Here is a 13,156-nt window from a genome sequence, read left to right on the forward strand (position 1 = left end):
TCTGAGGAGCGGGCTGTGCGGACCAGAGTGTGTTTTGCCAGAGGGGCCCAGGATCCCCCTGGGGGAGGCTGGCGGGCCCGGGGGGCCTGGAGGTGGAGGAGTCTGGGGGAGATCTGCCTGCAGAGGGAGACGCCCCGGTCGGGCTGGAACATACGGCAGGGGCAGTGGGTTTTTTTCTGGAGAATAATAGGTTTCCAAGGTCCGGCTGTTTGAGTTACTAGGACCCTGCTCTGACCTCTCCTTCCAACACAGAATTGAACCGAAGGGGGCAGGGTTTGGGCGGTTTCTAACCAGGAATTGATGTAGGGCAACCGATCAGGGCGGCCGGGGGTCCCTGTGGCTGCCAAACTGCGCGAAGCTTGGCCACCTCTAGGGGTCTCTCTGAGGGCCAGTCTACACCAAACTGAAGCCACTCCAATTCGCACACAGTCCGGAGAGTTCTGGAGGACATACAGACACCATAATCCCCAGAAAAGCCCTTTTTGAAAATTTTTAACATATAATCTAAGACTGTGTGCTTGGACTGTGAAGATCCCATCCCTGAACCAGTGTTGCAGGACAAAACACAGGAGGGGGCCCCTCACGAGGCCACTCAGAGGCCCCCCTGTCCGCGTCTCTGGCGAGAACTTAGGCTCGTTTTAGCTAAGGTGTCCGTGTAGACTCGGAATTAGCCATTAGGGCGTATGACGTAGGCGCGGAATTTAGGTTGGGGCCCACTCGGATTCTGTAGCGCGGGCCGTGGAGCCACAGCCTGGATCAGCGGAGGCCTCTGCCGTCCCCATTCATTCCCTCAATCACTCAGAGGTCCCACGGTCCCGCCCCAGGGACTGCCCTATGCTGGAATCTGGAATTTTGAGATTTTGGGACATGATCAGTCTCCCCTTCTGAACGAAGACGGGCCTGGCTGGGACTCAGAACCTCGGACCTTACCTTTCCGGCATCTTCTGTTGTTGTTCAATCCACCTCTCCACCGAGTCAGGCCGGGGTGGAGGACGCAGCCCACAGGATCCCTTCCCCGAAGAAGGCCCCGTCAAGGGCACAGGTGGCGCCGCCTCTTTTGTGCGTGATCTCCGCTGGCCGCACCCGCCAGTCCCAAAGCAGGGGCTCAAAGGGCCAGCTCGGTTGGGTTTCCCAGCCAGGGAACCAAAATGTTGCAGCAAAGCTAGGAGTTCTGAGCGAAAGAGAAACCCAAATGGCAGTCGGAGAAGCGGAGGAACAGATTTATTATGCGCGGGCCCAGAGGAGAGTCAATCTCCAATTTCTGAGCCCAGTTTTTCAGTTTTCATGGGTTTATATAGGATTTTATGTGGGATCAGCATGACTTTTGTTTATCGGCCAACGTGTCGCTCGGTGAAATTTTTCAAGCGGGGTTACAGAAGCAGAAGGCAGGTGCAAGGTTGCGGGCTGATTTACAGAAGCAGGAGCAGGAGTGGCTTGTTAGTTATTTTTTCTGCAAGGTTATGCTCTTTATTTGTCAACACTGCAACCGGTGCAACCAGCAGGCTCCACAACCAGCAGACACCACAGATGATGCAACAAGCAGATGCTGCAACTGCCGCAACCAACAGATGCCGTAACCAGCTGGGAGCGGAAGAGGCTCAAGCGGTTGGGTGCCCACCTCCCACATGGGACGTCCCAGGTTTGGTTCTCAGTGCCTCCTAAGGAAGACGAGCAGACAACGGGCAGACACAACAAGAAGAGACAATGAGCGCAGACAACAGGCAGACAACGAGCAGATACAGCGAGCAGATAACAAGCAGACAGGCGAGGGAGCCATCCCTGGGGGAGGGGAATAAATAAAAATAAGTACAAACAGACATACATAAATATTAAAAAGAAAATCCTTTCGTTTCAGAAATATTTCTTAAGCACCCACTGTGTGCCAGACCCTGTCCCAGGCAGTGGGGCCACAGAACAGACGTGACCTCTGTCCTTGTGGAAGTGGCCTCCTGGCGTTTTGGGTTGTTAGCATCATTGCCTCCCCTGGGGCCGGGAAAGCTGACAGCACACCCTGGCTTGCTTGCTGTTCAGGCTGTGGGCCCTGAAGGACTTAGTGTGGGCCTCGCCTGGTGCTAAAGCTTCTGGAAGGCCGGGTGGCAGGTGTGACTTGCCCAGGGGTGGCTCTTGGGAAGGAGATGGGCTCAGGGGTGCAGGAAGCAGATAGCAGAAAGCCACACCCAAAAGGAGGGCTGGCGTCCAGCCAGGGACTTGGAACCTGCCACCTGCGGGCCTGCAGGGACGCTGATAACGAGAGGGGTCTGCGCCAGGCACGGGCGGCTCCTCCGAGCTCCCTCAGGGGCCTGTTGCTGTCCTCACCTGGCCACTAAGCGGGCTTGAAAACAGGTTCCTGCTGAGTCTTGTTTCGTTTTTTAAAATTTTATTTATTTATTTATTTATTTCCCCCTCCCCTCCTCCCGCCCTGCTGTTTTTGCTGTCTGTGTTGTCTTCTCTTCTCATCTTCTCTCCTCTAGGATTCACCGGGATTTGATCCTGGGGACCTCTGATGTGGAGAGAGGCTCCCTGTCAGCTGCGCCACCTCAGTTCCTGGTCTCTGCTGCGCTTCACCTTGTTAGAAAGAAAGCTGCACCTGTGAGAAAACGAAAGCTCACCTGAGTGCGGAGGAGAAAAGAATTTTAGGACCGATCTTGCAAGACCGGGCGCTCGACCTGGACAAAATGGCCGGAGCACCAAACAACAAGGAACAGTGACATTTATACCCTAAACCTAACATGCGGGTCCCTCCCTGCTCCCCACTGATGGGGTACTTTAGGGGTGACAGCCTATCCGAGAGGTCTAACTGAGTTTTCCGGTTTCCGCTCTGATTCCCGGGGCTCCGGTTCCCTACACTCCGCCCTCCGCGCTGCTTTCACCTTTGCCCTGGTTTTCAAATTTGGGGCCACTTTCACTCCTGGCCCCGCCCCCAGCACTCACCATTGGCTCTCCCAGCTCTAGCCCCACCCCCAGCACTCACCACTGGCCCTCCCTGCTCTAGCCCTGCCCCTGGTACTCACCATTGACCTCCTTGCTCTTGCCCCACCCCAGCACTCACCATTGGCTCTCCCTGCTCTAGCCCCGCCCCCAGCACTCACCACTGGCCCTCCCTGCTCTCGCCCTACCCCTAGCACTCACCATTGGCCCTCCCTGCTCTATCCCCGCCCCCAGCACTCACCATTGGCCCTCCCCGCTCTAGCCCCGCCCCCAGCACTCACCACTGGCCCTCCCCGCTCTATCCCCGCCCCCAGCACTCACCATTGGCCCTCCCTGCTCTAGCCCCGCCCCCGGCACTCACCATTGGCCCTCCCTGCTCTAGCCCCATCCCCAGCACTCACCATTGGCTCTCCCTGCTCTAGCCCCGCCCCCAGCACTCACCACTGGCCCTCCCTGCTCTAGCCCCGCCCCCAGCACTCCCCATTGGCTCTCCCTGCTCTCACCCTGCCCCCAGCACTCACCATTGGCCCTGCCTCGTTTTGGCGCCACTTTTCAAATTCCTGGTGGGCCAAAGCTGCTGACATCCCTGCCCTCCCTCCTGGAACAGCAGAGCCGGCCCCCGGCTTCCCTTTTTGAAAATTAAACTTGACCCTTTCCCACAACCTTGACTCTCCCCTTGCCTCTCTTTTGATGCGTCATCATCTTGCCGTGTGACTCACTCGTGCGGGCACTGGCTCCCCACGCAGGCACTCACATGGGCACTGGCTTGCCGCGTGGGCATGCTTTCTCTCCTTTTTCACCAGGAGGCCCCAGGGATCGAACCCAGGTCCTCCCAAATGGCAGGTGGAGGCCTTATCACTTGACCCTCATCCGCTGCCTCCTCCCCCTGACCCCCAGCTGACTCTTTGTGCAACCCTTAGCCTGGGAATTGCCACTCGTAACTCATTAACTTTCCCACCACAGCTTGGGGGTCCTGGAAGATACACCTGGCCCCCTGCCCCAGCCCAGGCCAGACGAAAGATGGTCCCCCGGGCTCCCTATTTTTTCTTTCTGAAGAATAGAAATCAATATGGAGATCACTGTCAATTCCCATGCAGTTGTAAGAAATAATACAGGGAAGCAGATTTGGCTCAACGGATAGAGCATCTGCCTACCACATGGGAGGTCCAGGATTCAAACCCAGGGCCTCCTAACCCATGTGGTGAACTGGCCCATGTGCAGTGCTGCCGTGCGCAAGGAGTGCCCTGCCACGCAGGGGTGTCCCCCATGTAGGGGAGCCCCACGTGCAAGGAGTGCGCCCTGTAAGGAGAGCTGCCCAATGCGATAGAATGTGCAGCCTGCCCAGGAGTGGTGGCCACACACACGAAGAGCTGACACAGCAAGATGACGCAACAAAAAGAGACACAGATTCCTGGTGCCACTGACAAGAATACAAGTGGACACAGAAGAACACACAGCAAATGGACACAGAGAACAGACAACTGAGGCGGGGGGGGGGGGGTGTGGGAAGGGAAGATAAATAAATAAAAATAAAAGCTTAAAAAAAAAAGAAAGAATACAGAGAGGGAAACGGATGTGGCTCAAGCGATTGAGCTCCTGCCTACCACATGGGAAGTCCCGGGTTCAGTTTCTGGTGCATCCTAAAGAAGAAAGCAAGCTGGCGTGATGGGCAGGCATGGCAGGCTGACTCAACAAGACGATGCAATGAGAGACACAACAAAGCAGAGAGTGGACGTTCCCAGTGACTCCTAAAAAAAAATGAGCAAGATAGCGAGCTGACTCAACAAGATGATACAACAAGAGACATGAGAAGAAAGGCATAATGAGAGACACAACAAAGCAGGGAACGGAGGTGACTCAAGCGATTAGGCACCTCCCTCTCAAATCAGAGGTCCTGGGTTCAGTTCCCAGTGCCTCCTAAAGAAACAAGGAAGACGAACAGACACAGTGAGCACAAACAAGGGGGTGGGGAGAGATAAACAAATAAAATCAATCTTTTTTTTTTTAAGAAATAATACAGAGACCCAGCATTGCCTCCACCCAGCTTCAGCCAGTCGTCATATTGCAAAGCCACGGCACAACTAGTATGCTGATACGACCCAGCCATCTTCTGATTTCCCCAGTTTCACTCGCACTCTGTGTGTGTTTGTGCGTGTACTAAATTCTGTTTCATCACGTGGGTAGGTGGCACTGTCACAGTCGGGATACGGATGATTCTAGTGCCACACATGTGACCCGAGACGCCCATATTCACATCCCCCAAGCTGGGAATGTGGTACCTTCCACGGCAAGAAGGGCAGATGGGAATAAATTGAGGATCTTGAGGTGGCCTTCTCCGGGGTCATCCAGGATATAATAATCACCCAGGTTCTTAAAAGAGGGAGGCAGGAGGGCCAGAGGGAGAGAAGGCGAGGTGCCGACGCAAGCCGAGAGAGACGGGAAGACGCCCGGCGGTTGGCTTTGAAGGTGGAGGGTGGGGCCGCCTGCCAAGGCACGTGGGTGGCTTCTAGGGCTGGGAAAGGCCAGGAGATGGAGTCTCCCCTGAAACCTGCAGAAGGGACGCAGCGCTGGGGACACCTTCATACTGGACTTCTGACCTCCAGAAGGGTAAAGCAAGGCACTTACCTTGTTTTGAGCCACTCTCTGTGTGCTAACTTGTGACGGCAGCAAGAGAACACAGATTCACGGCAAGACTCCTACACTTTTAAAAAAATATATGTGTAACTAGGCCCACATCCCTCCCTCAACTTCATGCAATATTTTAAAAACTTAAAATGAATCCCCAACACTCCCCTCCAAATCCAAAATTTTCAATAAAGCCAGCCCCCAAACCTGCATTTGCAGAACTCACGTCCCTGGCCTCACCCAGGCCTGCCAGATGTCGTCTTTTTTTTTTCCTTCAAGATTTGTGTTTTTTAAATTTATTCCCACCCCCCCATATTGGCTGTGTATTCTTCTGTGACTGCTTCTATCCTTATCAGCGGCACGGGAATCTGTGTTTCTTTCTGTCGCATCATCTTCGGTCAACTCTCAGTGTGTGCGGCGTCACTCCTGGGCAGGCTGCACTTTCTTTCACACTGGGCGGCTTTCCTTATGGGGTGCACTCCTTGCTCCCCTACGCGGGGGACACCCCTGAGTGGCACGGCACTCCTTGCGCGCATCAGCACTGCACGTGGACCAGCTGCACACGGGTCAAGGAGGCCCGGGGTTTGAACCCTGGACCTCCCATGTGGTAGGCGGACGCCCTAACCACTGGGCCAAGTCTGCTTCCTGAGATGGTGTCTTTAAGTAAAGCAGCAAGTCAGCAGATGGCAGAAGTGGAATTTTGATTCATATAAAATTGACTCACACGATTTTATTATTTTTTTAAAGATGTATTTTATTTATTTAACTTCCTCCCCTCACTTTTTTGTTTTGTGCTCGCTGCCTGCTGTCTGTGTCCATTTGCTGCCCGCTCTCTGTGTCTGCTCGTCTTCTCTTTAGGAGGCACTGGGAACTGAACCTGGGACCTCCCACGTGGGAGGTGGGCGTTCAGTCACTCGAGCCACCTCCACTCTCTGCTTTGTTGTGTCTCTCATTGTGTTTCCTGTATCTCCTTGTTGGGTCAGCTTGTTGTGTCAGCTTGCCGCACCAGCCTGTGGAGTCTGTTCACTGTCTTGCTCATCCTCTCCAGGAGGCACCAGGAAAAGAACCCAGTACCTTCCATGTGGTAGGCGGGAGCCCAATTGCTGGAGCCACATCTGCTTCCCCTTGACTCACTTCCTTTTTCTCCATCAGTGTGCATCATGTTTTGCCTGAAATGGAAGTAAGAATTATGTTGGATTTAGACATTTTTCATCACCATCAGCATTTTTTTAAAAAATAACACCGCACCCAGATTGTTTTGTTTATTTCCATATGTCACATTTCAGCCAAGATGTTGACAGTCTTGGTTTGGGGTGGGAAGTAGCAAATGTTAGACACATATTTATTGGCTCTAATCTTGGAAGAAAAAGCTGAATCAGACCTAATCTATCACAAACACACTTCTTCACTGGATGTTTATGGAGTGTGTACACCATGACCAGAGCTACTTTAGGATCTGCTTTGCCCAATAAAACTTTCCATCATGATGGACACATACCTCTACCCTCCAATATGGTAGCTGCATGGTTATTGGACACTTCACATGTGAGGAACTGAATTTTTAACTTTGAAAATTTTAATTTATTTAAATTTCAGTGGATAGAACCTATACTTGATTATTGGAAAACTCTTAAGCATACTGGAGATATCTTGGGTTTGTAAAACTATTTTTTTCCACTGGAATTTTTATAAAATCTAGATACAGATCAGGTATTTCTGGTGAAAACTTTGCACCTGAACTGAGAAGGGCTATAAGTGGAAAACACACACTGGTTTCAGGATTTAGAAAAATGGCTTCTAATAGCTCATCAACAATATTGTTTTCATTACCTGTTGAAATGAAAATCTGTATGTATTGAGTTAATAAAATATACACTTAAAATGAATTCCACCTGTTTCTCTTGGCTTTTTTTTTTTTAATTACAGCAATTGTAGGTTTACAGAAAAATCATACAAAAAATACAGGGTTCCCATATACCTTTCGACTTTTTTTTTTAATGTGGCTATTAGAAAACTAACTTAGTGATGTGTGTCAAGGTACATTTCTGTAGGAAAGCACCGCTCTAGACTCTGTAGCGGTATTTGAAGTCAATGAAGGCAGACAAAGACGTGTTCAGGTGATATGTTTAATTTTTTTTTTTTGATATGTATAATTGAATGCCAAGTGAATGGATGAACAGGAATTGTATATCTTTAGCTGCCCCTTTTCTTTTTAGATCTTGCTCACGTCACTTCTGCCTGACAAATGTATTTGAAAGTTCAGCCCCTCCCTTCCCACCCCCACCGCTTCTCTGTTTAGTTTTTCTCCGTCATAATGCAAGGCTTCAAACGGCCACAGTTTTATCAATCTCCACATCTGCCTAATCACAATCTTAGTAACATCTGGGCAACAAAAAAATTTAGCATCTGGTACTTCAGTTCCTGAGGAGAAAATAAGGCATTTGTTCTTCTCTTGGAATTTCTTGGCATTTCTGCATCTGAAAGACTCCCAAGCTCCAGGTGGGCAGAGATTTTTTTTTTTCTAACAACTTTATTGCGGTAGAATTCACATACCAGGAAATGGATGTGGCTCAACCAACTGGGCTCCCGTCTACCATCTGGGAGGTCCAGGGTTCGATGCCCACGGCCTCCTGGCGAGGGAGAGCTGGCACATGTGGACTGCCAGCCCACGTGGGAAGGCCGCCCAGCGCAGGAAAGCCTCCCACGCGGGAGTGCCGGCCAATGCGGAGAGCTGGTGCATCAAGATGATGCAACGAGAAACACAGAGGAAAGACAATAAGAAGCCATAGCAGAACAGGGGGCTGAGGTGGCACAAGAGAGTAATCGCCTCTCTCCCACTCCAGAAGGTCACAGGATCGGTTCTCGGAACTGCCTAATGAGAGAAGGCAAGCAGACACAGAAGAACCCACAGCGAATGGGCACACAAGGCAGACAGTGGAGAGAACAGGGTGTGTGGGGGGAGAAATAAATAAAATAAAATAAAAAAGAATTCACATACCATAAAATTCCATTTCAGGTGTAAATTCGGTGCCTTTTTGCATATTCACAGAGTTGTGCAACCATCACCTCATCAATTTTGAACACTTCACCCCCAAAAGGAATCCCAAAGCAGTCATTCCCCATTCCCCACAAAGAACCACTAATCTACACTCTGTCTCCATAGGTTTCCTATTTTGGATATTTAATCAGAATGGAATCAGACAAGATTTGCCCTTCTGTGTCTGGCATCTTTCACTGAACATGATGTCTTCAAGGGCCATCCAGTTTGCAGCATGGGTCCGTGTGCCATTCCTTTTATACTGAATAAGATTCCATTGTGGGCAAGTGGCTGTGGCTCAAGCGATAAGGCCTCCGCCTACCATATGGGAGGACCCGGGTTCGATTCTTGGGGCCTCCTGGTGAAAAAGAAGAGAAAGCGTGCCTGCACGGTGAGCCAAGTGCCCGTGTGAGTGCCCACGTGGTGAGCCAGTGCCCGCATGGCGAGCCAGTGCCTGTGTGGTGAGCCGAATGCCCGTGCAGCAATCCAAGTGCCCATGTGGTGAGCCAGTGCCTACACAAGGGAGTCACACAGCAAGATGATGACGCAACAAAAGAGAGACAAGGGGAGAGTCAAGGTGAAGTGCAGCAGAAACCAGGAACTGAAGGGGTGCAATTGACAGGGAACCTCTCTCCACATCAGAGGTCCCCAGAATCGAATCCCAGTGAATCCTAGAGGAGAGAAGATGAGAAGACAAAAAGAGAAATAGATACAGAAGACCACACAGCAAATAGATGCAGGGAGCAAAGACAACAGGGCGGGTGCAGGGGAAAAATAAAGTCTCTTAAAAAAATATATATTCCACTGTGGTATAGATCACATTTTGTTCACTCATTCATACATTGATGGATATTTGGGTTGTTGGCACTTTGTTTTTTTAATAATTTTTTTGGAAAACTGCACATTACTATTTTTTTTAAGATTTATTTATTTCTCCCCACCCTCTTGTTGTTTGCCCTTGCTGTGTCTGTTCCTTGTGTGCTCATCTTCCTTTTTGTAGGTTTCACCAGGAATGGGACCCGTGACCTCCCATGGGAGGCCTAATCGCCTGAGCCACCTCTGCTTCCTGCTTTGTTGTGTCTCTCATTGTGTTTTCCTCCTTGATTGTCTTGTTGTGTTGTCTTGTTGCATCAGTTCATTTAATCAGCTCGTTGCACCAGCCTGTCGCGTCAGCTCATTGTCTTGTCTTCTTTACGTGGCATGGGGAACCAAACACAGGACCTCCTGTGTGGTAGGCAGGAGCTCAATTGTTTGAGCCACATCTACTTCCCTGCACTTTTTAATTTATTATGAATCACAGTGCTATGAACACTTCCGCACAAGTATTTGCCTAGGAGGGAACTTAGATGTCTAGGAGTAGCATCTCTGGGTCACGGGAACTGCTGAACTTTTTGAAAAATCGCTAAACTGTTTCTCATATTGGGTGCAGTTTGCAATTCCAGCAGCAGCATAGGAAGTTCTGATTTCTCCACATTTGCCAACTCTTGGAACGGTGAGGCTTTCTGATTATAGCCATTCTAGTGAGTGTGAATTGGGATCCCACTGGTTTTTATTTGCATTTCCCTGCTGACTAATGATACAGAGCATCTTCTTTTGCCTGTTTGTTTTTCTTTTTTACTTTTTTATTTTTAAAGAAGCTTTAGATTGTACAAATGGTACATCAAAAATATAGGGAAAGGAAAAAAAGGACAAAAAAAATAAACAAAAATATAGGGGATTCCCATGTACCCCACACCCTCCCGCTCCCACACTTTCCCCCATTAACGTCTTTCATTAGTGGGGTACATTTGTTACAATTAATGAGCACATATTGAAGCACTGCTACTAACTCACCATGGTCTATAGTTTACACTTTGCATGGCACAATTTTATAGGTTTTGACAAAATGTATAATGGCCTGTATCTGTCATTACAATGTCATGGAGGACAATTCCAATGTCACAAAAATGCCATGTTACACCTATTCCTCCCTCTTTCCCTCCTCAGGTAAGCCACCATCAATTAATAATATTATTGCTAGAATAATATTAAATTTACTTTAGTCTATAGTTGCATTCCCCAATTACGTCCGTTCTTTCCTCAGTCTTGAAGATTTTGAGATGGTGATGCCCACTCAGTTTCTGATTGATGGGGTTGCCTTTTATTTTTATTTTTAGAGCAGTTACAGGTTAATAGAAAAAGCATGCAGAAAGTACAGAGTTCCCATATATCCCCCTCTCACACACACAGTTTTCCCTGTTGTTGACATTTTGCATGAGTGTAGTAATTTTGCTACAACTGATGAAAGTGTTATTAAAATTATATCACCAGGGAGCAGATGTAGCTCAGCGGTTGAGCACCTGCTTCCCATGTAGGAGGTCCTGGTTCAATCGCCGGTACTTCCAAAAAAAAAAAATTATATCCCTAATTCTGGCCCATAGTTTACATTAGGGCTCACTCTTATTTGGTTTTGTTTTAGGAGGTTCTGGGGATAGAGCTACATCCATTCCCCTGTAGTTGTTTTATTCTGGTAACATAAACCCCTAAAATTTCCATTTTACCCACTTTGAGATAAATACTTCAGGGGTGCTAAATGACACTCACGAAGTTGTGCCTCCTCCACCTCCATCTACTGCCAAAACCTTCTCATCACCCCAAACAGAAACTCCGTATCAATTAAGCACTAACTCTCCATTCCCCACCCCCATGAGCCCCTGGAAACCAGTACTTCAGTTTACGACTCTATGACTTTGCATATTCTACTGATTTCATACACGTGAGACCGTGTGCTTTATGCGTTTCTATTTATTCTTCTGTGCGTGACTTGTTTCACTCAACACAATGTGTTTTAGGTACATTCGTGTCATAGTAGGCATCCTTCACTTATCTTTTTGAGCAAAAAAATTTTTTTTAAAGATTTATTTATTCTCTCCCCTTCCTCCCCCCACACCCTTTGTTGTCTGTTCTTTTTTTTTTTTTAAAGATTTATTTATTTATTTAATTTCCCCCCTCCCCCGGTTGCCTGTTCTTGGTGTCTATTTGCTGCGTCTTGTTTCTTTGTCCGCTTCTGTTGTCGTCAGCGGCACGGGAAGTGTGGGCGGCGCCATTCCTGGGCAGGCTGTACTTTCTTTTCACGCTGGGCGGCTTTTCCTCACGGGCGCACTCCTTGCGCGTGGGGCTCCCCCACGCGGGGGACACCCTTGCGTGGCACGGCACTCCTTGCGCGCATCAGCACTGCGCATGGCCAGCTCCACACGGGTCAAGGAGGCCCGGGGTTTGAACCGCGGACCTCCCATATGGTAGACGGACGCCCTAACCACTGGGCCAAAGTCCGTTTCCCTGTTGTCTGCTCTCTGTGTCTATTTGCTGTGTCTTGTTTCTTTGTCCGCTTCTGTTGTTGTCAGCGGCAAGGGAATCTGTGTTTCTTTTTGTTGCGTCATCTTGCTGTGTCAGCTCTCCGTGTGTGTGGCATTCCCGGACAGGCTGCACTTTCTTTCGCACTGGGCGGCTCTCCTTACGGGGTGCACTCTTTGCGCGTGGGGCTCCCCTACACGGGGACACCCCTGCGTGGCAGGGCACTCCTTGTGCGCATCAGCACTGAGCATGGGCCAGCTCCACACGGGTCAAGGAGGCCCGGGGTTTGAACCCCGGACCTCCCATGTGGCAGGCAGACGCCCTAACCGCTGGGCCGATTCCATTTCCCAAGCAAAAAAAAAATTTTTAATTTTTTAAAATCTTTTTCTTTAAAGATACATAGGGCACACAAAATGCTAATTAAAAAATGTAAGAGGTTCTCATACATCCCTCACTCCCCACCCCGCCCCCACGCACAACTTCTTTCATCAGTGTGACACATGTATTGCATTTGGTGAATACATTTTGGAGCACTGCTGCACCTCAGGGGTTATAGTTTACACTGTAGTTTACACTTCCCCCCAGTCCATTCGGGGGGTTATGGTAGGACATATAATGTCCTGCATCTGCGCGGCAGGGCGGTCTAAGGCGCTGGATTGAGCACGGATTTTGATCCGTTTTGCCCTGCTCTCTCTTCAGGGCAGCGGGAGGGCGATGAATGTTTGTGGGTCGCTCGACTGTCTTTCCTCAGCGGCCTTTGCAGTCGGGTTTCCGTGGCTGGCACATGCACCTGTCTTCCGGGCTCACCTGTATCTACCAGGTGACTGGCGGTTGGCGGTGCATGCCTGGTTTATTCTATCGCCCTGTGGGCCCGCCCTTGGGTGTCCATCTCAGTGACGGTCCCCTAACGAAAGCCCCCAGCTGAGCCATTTCCCTACCAGCGACGCAGCCTGGGCTTCCCCCGCCCGCCAGGTTCCAGCCCGGGTTGCCCTTGGCAACGCGTGCGCGGGCGCTTCCTGTATTGATTCGAATCCCGGCCTCCGTCACGTCCTCCCGAGATGCCCTGCACGCGCAGGCGCAGCTCCCCGGAGGGAGCGGGAGGGGGGCGGGCCAGCCCCGTGCGCCAGAGGGCGGGGCCGCGCGGCGGGGGCGGGGCCCGCGGGGCTCCGCGCGCCGGCGCGGGCACGAGCCGAGGGGCGGGGCCTGGGCGGTGGCGCGGGGGCGTGGCCGCGG

This window comes from Dasypus novemcinctus, chromosome 19 (genome assembly GCF_030445035.2).
Source record: "Dasypus novemcinctus isolate mDasNov1 chromosome 19, mDasNov1.1.hap2, whole genome shotgun sequence".
In the NCBI taxonomy this organism is placed as follows: domain Eukaryota; kingdom Metazoa; phylum Chordata; class Mammalia; order Cingulata; family Dasypodidae; genus Dasypus; species Dasypus novemcinctus.